The sequence below is a fragment of the Capra hircus genome, chromosome 19, assembly GCF_001704415.2.
Source record: "Capra hircus breed San Clemente chromosome 19, ASM170441v1, whole genome shotgun sequence".
NCBI lineage: Eukaryota > Metazoa > Chordata > Mammalia > Artiodactyla > Bovidae > Capra > Capra hircus.
The window spans coordinates 49,853,848-49,861,562 of record NC_030826.1 but is presented as its reverse complement, the minus strand read 5'-3'; the positions used below and the strand labels follow the sequence as shown (position 1 = coordinate 49,861,562).

Genomic DNA, 7,715 nt, shown 5'->3' with positions numbered 1-7,715 from the left:
CAGCACTAAAGTCATCAAATCGTAAGGGAACAAAAGAGGAAAGGAAGAAAAAAAGACGTCCCACCCCCACCTCCAAAAAAACAACAACAATGAATACACTCAGTGGGGTTGTACAGTTTTGCTTATAGAGACATCTGGCATATAAGACTGGATGCGGTTTGGGAACAGGAAGGGGCAGCACGTGGGGCAGGTGGCAGAGAGGGGAGCCCCAGGGCTGGGGAAGACCAGGGAGGTTGGGCACAGATTCCACCAGCAGCCACCTGTCCGGCCTCCCATCCAGAGGGGCTGCTCTATGCTTTGGGGGTGGTGGAGGAGGCCTCATGCATCGTCTCAGGCCACTGATATCCTCATTTGGTTCCACAAGTGCTTCGTGGAAAGTCCCTGAAACTTGTTCTCTTTCATGTTCTAAAGACAAGAGAGTGTCCATGATCAGCTGAGGACCTCAGACTGGGGCGTCTCCCAGGTGACCGCAGCATGGCCCTCCTGTCCTGGGGAGGAGCCCTGGCCTGGGTGGGGTGGTGGAGGGGGCGGGTCCTGTTAGGTCAAGTGCTATGGAATGTGAGATTTTTGCACTTTGGGCCCCAGAACCTGCTAAGGAGCCCTCCCTGGCATGTGCATCAGGAAGAGGCCAGGAAGTTGCCAAGCTTCCTAGTGCTCAGCCTGCTCTTCCCCGCACGTCCCCTCTGCAGAGTCCAGTGCACACAGCTCCCTAGCCCAGGCTCAGAGCCTCCTTACTTGGGGAAGTGGGGAGGATGGGAGGGATGAGAGCCATGCGCAGACACCTTTGCCTACAAGTGCGTCCTGTAGGAACATCCCCCACCCGCACATCTTAGGTCTCCTGGAAGGAGCAGGAAGCCCCCATGCCATCCCCCAGCGGGTCCTAGGGATGGTGTGGACTCCGTGGCCTGTCTGCGGTGGGGCATCTGTGTTCTGGGACTGGGACTGCATTTGCTGGCTGGGGTCCTCTGGGGCAGGGGTTCTGGCTCTCGGGGACCTCAAATGCTCCCCACTCTCTCACTAGTCTCGGTGGGTACGAGACCATGGGGCAGAGAGTCTATGCCAGGCCTGAGACGACCCCACCCCTCCCCCGCCCACAGACCAGGCTCAGAGGCCAATACGTTCTGGAGCCTGAAGTTTAGAGAGCCACACCTTCGGGACCAGACCAGCGTGCAGATCAGCAGGCTGAGGAGGACTACCAGGGCAAGGATGGGGAATATTACCAGCATCTTGCCCAGTGTGTTCAGGATTAAGATCGGAAAGGGGTATGCTCATCTGCTGACCTGCCTAAATGGCCGGGCCCTCCCTCCTTTGTTCACCTGTGCAGGAGCCCTGACCTCCTTGGGGGCACCCTCGAGGGGGACATCGCCTGTGGTCGGGAAGTCCATGGGTGGGAGAGTGGCAGGGGGATGGGTGCATGGGCTGGGCAGGGCTCCCGGCACAGAGGGTGAGGGTGTTTGCAGAGGGAAGACCCGAGGGGGCTTTCTGGGGGCTCCCCTCCTGTAGCTCGGGATGAAGATAGGAACACCTACCTGTGGAAGGTGTGAGGAGCAGGTCTTGTGGGTCTGCCAAAGAGACACAGGGCAGGTTGGCGGGGGTCTGCCCAGGGCCTGCCCTGACACAGCCCCTCCACCCCAGGTATCAGATGAGCCCTGGATACAGGAGTTCATGAAGGCCTCACTGGGTTCCCCGCCCAGGGACCAGATAGGCTGAGAGGTGCCTTCTCAGCCCCATCCCAGTGTTCCTGGTCTGGGGCAAAGCTAGATCCCCGCTTACTGTCCCCAGGGCTCAGGGTGACTCTGGCTGCGTATGGACAGGCAAAGGGTGGTGGGGAGGAATCGATGGTAACTTGGGGAGTTTGCAGCAAAGCAAGGGGTCGGGGCAGGGGGATAGGGGCGTTTAGGGAGGGAAGGCGCCAGCTCCCTGAGCAGATAGGGACAGTGAGCAGGCACACATGCTGGGGCTGCCCTGAGAAGCTCAGAGAGGGCACAGATGTGGCGTGGGTGGGGCAGGGTGGAAGTCCTCTTCAGGCCTCATCTCCGTGGCTCTGGGCACCTCAGCTGGGCAGGAATCACTCCTCCCGAGTTGCTCCACACTCCTGCCCACCAAAAAGAGAAGCTCTTGGGGGTCAATCCCCCTACCCCACCCTGCTCACCTAAGACGGTCAGTGTGGTGGTTCTGATGTATCTCTGGCTCCCCTTCAGACTCCACTTGTACTCCCTGGCCTGGGTGTCCTGGGCTTTGAGAGATATTAGGTACGCCACACCTTCCCAAATCCAGAGATGCCATCCACCCTGGCAGAAGTCTCCCAGGCGCTTTACACTGCAGATGGGTTTCCAGGGTGCCGTGGGGTTTGTTTCTGGGAGATGTTGATGTGGGAGATGGCATCGGAGATGCTGCAACTCAGCGAGGCTAGATCGCCCCCTTACAACAGAAACCACACCCTGGGTGCAGTTGGGGTTCTCCCAGGCTGTGTGGAGGGAAAGTCACACATGTGGGTCATGGCTGGAGCTCAGGACATCCACTGACTGCCCTTCCTGGCGTCACTGGCACTACCTGGAGCCTGGGCCCCTCCTGGCCTGATCTAGGTCTCTCCCCCAACACCCATCTTGCCCCTGCTGCATTCCCTCCCACCCACCCCACCCCACCCCACCCCACCCCACCCGAGCCCCACCGCCGGCAGAGTTGGGACCATGCCACTTACTTCCACTCTGAGCACTCCTGAAGGCGGCCAACAACAAGAGGACCCAGAACATCCTGGGAGCGAGGAGAGGGGATGCTGAGGTCAGCATGGCCAGCGGGACGTGGATGAGTTTTAAGGGGTCCCTTGTCCTCCTTACTGGTTTTGGGGACACTCCCTGGAGGAAGGAAAGCTGATGAGTCAGAGTTCCCTTAGGCTCCTTCGGAAGCCAGGGAGAGGGCCTGCACCCTGGCCAGGGTGGGTGAGGGTCCCCAAGCTCCTTCCTGACCCAACTGTGTCATGACCCTTCTCGACTCCTTTATAATGTCTGCAGTGGGACCACTGTCAGACAGATGAGAAACACAGATGAGACAGGAAACAGGTCCCTGGGAGACAAGTCCAGTTATATTGCTGGGGTTATCTTGAATTTTATATAAAACATGCAAAACGCCCTGAGCCATGTGTCCTGTAGAGACGGGTCATGACTCACAGAATCTCATGTGGCTACTTGAACCTGACACCAGCCTGAGACCACCTTGGATGCCCCCTGCCCCTCTTCTGCTCTTGCATTTTGAGGATTGGCATTTGGGGACACTTGGTCCACTCTCCAGATTGGCTTTTATCAACAAAAAGAGTCTCCCTGTGGAACTCGTGAGTTACAGTCCAGAAAGCTGAACTTTCACTTCCTCTGAGACAAATGCTCATCTCAGGCTTTGGCATCCAGTAAAACTGACATTTGGGCTTCCCAGATGGCACAGTGGTAAAGAATCTGCCTGCCAATGCAGCAGACACAAGAGAGGAGGGTTCAGTCCCTGGGTCAGGAAGATCCTCTGGAGCCGGAAATGGCAACCAACTCCAGGAGTCTTTCCTGGGACATTCCATGGACAGACTCAGACATGACTGAGCGACTAATACTTTCGCTTTTCATAATGACATGAAGCTACCATTAGGTACTACACAGAGGATGAGATGGTTAGATAGTATCACCAACTCAAGGGACATGAATTTGAGCAAACTCAGGAAATCGTGCAGGACAGAGGAGCCTGGTGGGTTACAATCCATGGAGTTACAAAGAATGAGATGTGACTCAGCAACTGAACAACAACAAAAAGTAGCTTCACTGCCTGAAAAATCCTCTGTGTTCCATCCATTCATCCATCCTTCCCCCCAGGTCCTGACAACCATTGATCTTTTTACTGTGTCCTGAGATTTGCCTTTTCCAGAATGCCATGGAGTTGGTACCCTTTGGTTTTGAATTCCGTGTCTCTGATTCTTTTTTTCACTTTGCAGGGTGCTGGGCAGAAGGGCCAGGAGCAAAGGAAAGTGTGCATGGAATCGCTTCCAGGAGCTGGGGGCCATTGGTGACCAGCCCCAGTCCTGACTCCAGGAGACTCTGGGTCAAACAAGAGATTGAAATAGCGAGGGACAGTCTCAGCCCCCAGACCCCTGTGACTGGTGCTGCTGTCTGCCACTTCCCTTGATTTTCTGAACTTGCTTCTATTCTAATTTACCGTCAGAAGGACAGCCTTCTTTTCTCACATAAGTACAGCATTTGTAGTTGAGGAAGAAAGAAGTCACTGGAGAGACGCGTGTTCTGTGCACACACACGGATGTGATTTTACATACGTGGAATCAGCTTAGACAGCCCACTCCTGTCTCTCTCTTCTCGCCCTCTGTACTGTATGTACTGGGGTGAATGTTGTTGTTCTTTAGTCGCTAAACCGTGTCTGATTCTCTGCAACCCCTTGTACTGCAGCCCACCAGGCTCTTCTGTCCATGGGATTTCTCTTGCAGGAATGTTGGAGTGGGTTGCCATTGCCTTCTCTAGGGGATCTTCCCGACTCAGGGATCAAACTCACCTCTCCTGCATTGGCAGGCACTTTCTTTCCCACTGATCCATCAGAGAAGGGTGAAAGGTGGCCCTAAAATACATGTCCACCCGGAACATGTGAAGGTGACCTTCCTTGGAAATAGAGCCTTGCAGCCACAAATAAAGAGGAGGTTGTGTTAGAGCAGCGTGGGCCCCTGTGTAAGGTGCCTGGTTTCTTGTAAGAAGAGAGAAATTTGTCAGAAACAGACAAGGGAGCGGCCCAGAGCTGACTGAGGCACAGACTGGAGGGATGTGGCCACAAGTGAGGGGCCGCCAGGGCCACCAGAAGCTGGAAGAGACAAAGAAGGTATTTCCCTGCAGCCCTGCTGACACCTTGATTTTGGATTTCCGGCCTCCAACCTGGAGGAGGGCAAACTTGCTTCTTTCGATCCCTTGTTTGGGGTCCTTGGTCACGGCTGCCCCAGGACACTCACACTGGCCCCCTCTTTCCCCAGACCTCAGCTTTCCCCTCACTGGAAATATCAGGCACAAACCATAGACACTGGAGGGAGCATTCTGGGTCATGTTCTGTCCACTTCTCTGTCTGGCTCTCACTGTGTAGTGAGTGTGCTGCTGGTGAGGTCTGCCTCCCTGGATCCTGAAGCCTGACTTCCGTGGCTGCAAGGAGTCCCTTTGTCTTAGCTTGTGAGCAGCCAGGTCCCCTTGGCTTCTAGCTCCGCCTCTTCCTGGTGACACCTGCTGCTGTGGAGGGCTGACCAGCTCCTTCTGTTTCTGGCCCTTCGGATTTCCACATGGTCACTGCCTTTGCAAAGCCTTTGCTCCTCCTCCTAGGAGTGTCTGTCTTCTCCTTATAGCTTTCTAAGACTTTCACCCCTTAAAGAAACAAACTGCCTTCCAGGGTGAGTAGCTTTCCATCATCAATCCTCCCCAGATGATCTTTGGAATGAAGACCCCACGTGTTTATGTTGTCCTGTCTGTCTTTCCTTCAAAGCTTCAGGGTTTTGTTTTAAAGCAGTCTTCATTTGTTTGTGTAGAGTATCCTTTTGAAAAGGCTTCCCAGATGGTGGAATATCCATCACGGTCAAATTTTGTCTATTTTTACCCTCAGATCTTGAATATTGCTCAAGGTGTGTTTGCAAGTGGCATGTCACAGGCCTAATTTTGCTTCCTTTCCAGGAGGACCAGTGGTGCCTGAGGCACTGAAGAGTGAGCACCCTGGCCAAGGCACCGGTACCACGTGGGGCTCTCCAGGCCCTGCCAGCCGCGGGGCACAAGCCACTATGCTGTCCATCATGCATTTTCACCCCGGGAAGGCAGGCTCTTTCTAGGCCTGTTTATCTTTCCTTGGACATTCGTTTTTCACAAGAACATTAACTCGGTTTTAATCAATTTTTTTTTAACTGAGAATCGGTGATTGAGTGAAGAGACGCAGCTGCCTTGATCCTGCCGCAACCTACTCAGCATAAAGAAGAGAGGCTGAGATTTCACAGGTGGACACAGTCCAGTAGCTGCTTTTCAGCCTTTGCCAGGATGGGGCATAAATAGCTCATCATTATTACTTGCTGCTGAAAACCTCGTGTGATGTAAGGTTCTAGAAATAGGGGTTGCAACTTCCTGTGTTGAGGCTTTTCCTGGCACCTCAGATAAGATCTGCTCAATTCTTCTCCTGAGTATTTTTTACAAAATAACTTTTCTCAGTTGAAAGGTTCTCATGCACAGAATGGTGCCCAATGACCCATAGGGCCGAAAGGCATCCTTGCTGGTGGTCGACAGTGACTCCTGGCCCCCTAGCCAGAGCCCTCGGGGCTGCCTGGAGGGAGACCCTTGCCCAGGGATGTCCTACCCTGAGCCTACCTGAGCAGGCAGGAGATTGATCTCGTGTGCTCATCTCTGGCCACTGACCCGTCCTGGAGGAAGCCTTGGGCAGGACCCCCAGCGTTTCCAGTCTCGTCAAGGTCTCCCCTCGGACTACAGCCACTCTGCTGCTTCCACTGACCTCGGAACAGCCTTTGCCCCCTGCTCCCCATCGAACGTGGGCCTGGGTGTCCCATTGACAGGGAGGCAGGCCAAGTCACCCGAGGCTGAAAATACATTCCCAGGGAGGCCTGCCCACTGGCCCCAAGGCTGGAGCAGGCAGGTGTCCTCAGGGTCACATGGACGGCTCACCCCCCAGGGAACCAAAGGAGGAATGCCACCTCAGCCTGTGCTCTGAGAGCAGTGATGCCTCACTGGGTGAGAGGGGGAGCCTCCTGCTGGAGACCTGGCATCATCACTGAATGCCCAGTGCAACCAGGAGACAGTGGAAGGGCAGGTGTGCTCTCTCTGGGAGGGAGACAGCCAGGGGTCTATAGTATCCAGAAGGAAACTCACCCCCTCAAAACCTTTCCTCATCACCTTTTCCTGACCATTATCCAGCTTTCATCCTTTCCATAAATTTAGGAGTCGTGTTTCAAGTTCCTAGTACACTTTCTGGGTTGTTGAGTGAAAAGTGAAAATGAAAGTCACTCAGTCCTGTTCGACTGAGTGTAGTCCACCAGGGTCCTCTGTCCATGGGATTTTTTAGGCAAGAATACTGGAGTAAGTTTCCCTTCCCTCCTCCAGGGGATTTTCCAAACCCAGAGATTGAACCTGAGTCTCCCACCTTGGAGGCAGATTCTCTGAGCCACCAGGACGTTGACTGAAAATAAATGAAAGAGTCGGTTCATTCACAATCCTGAACCACACACGGTCTCACTCCATGGGGAGCCAGGACAAGCTAGCCTGACGAAACCACCCCCTCTTCAGAAGCTTCCAGAATCCGACACCCACTCCCTGGGAGAACAGCCTGTCACGTGCACACAGGCACACACAGCACACACACAGACACACAGCACGCACTCACACACACAGACACACAGACACACACACACACATGCACACACAGTGCTGCGGGAGGGCCCCTAGCGCCCCCACATGCCCTGCCTACAATAGGTGCTCAATCCCTGCAGACCTGCTCAGAGTTCCCGGCAGGGCTGATGCCACATGAAGGGTGTGGTCAGTGCCCTGCAATGAGCTCTGGGCAAGTGCCCAGCAGAGCTGAATGAGTCAAAGGTCAACCTTGCTCTGCACCTGGACCAGGTGACATGGAGAGGGGGTGACCTCAGCAAAACAGTGTTTTTGTAACACACGCTGACCTACCCAACTGCATTCTGGGAGGGAGTGTGTGTA

General features: G+C 54.6%; 1 pseudogene; it reads right to left on the bottom strand.

Annotated features, from left to right (window-relative positions):
• Positions 331-2,789, bottom strand: LOC102177191 (annotated as a pseudogene).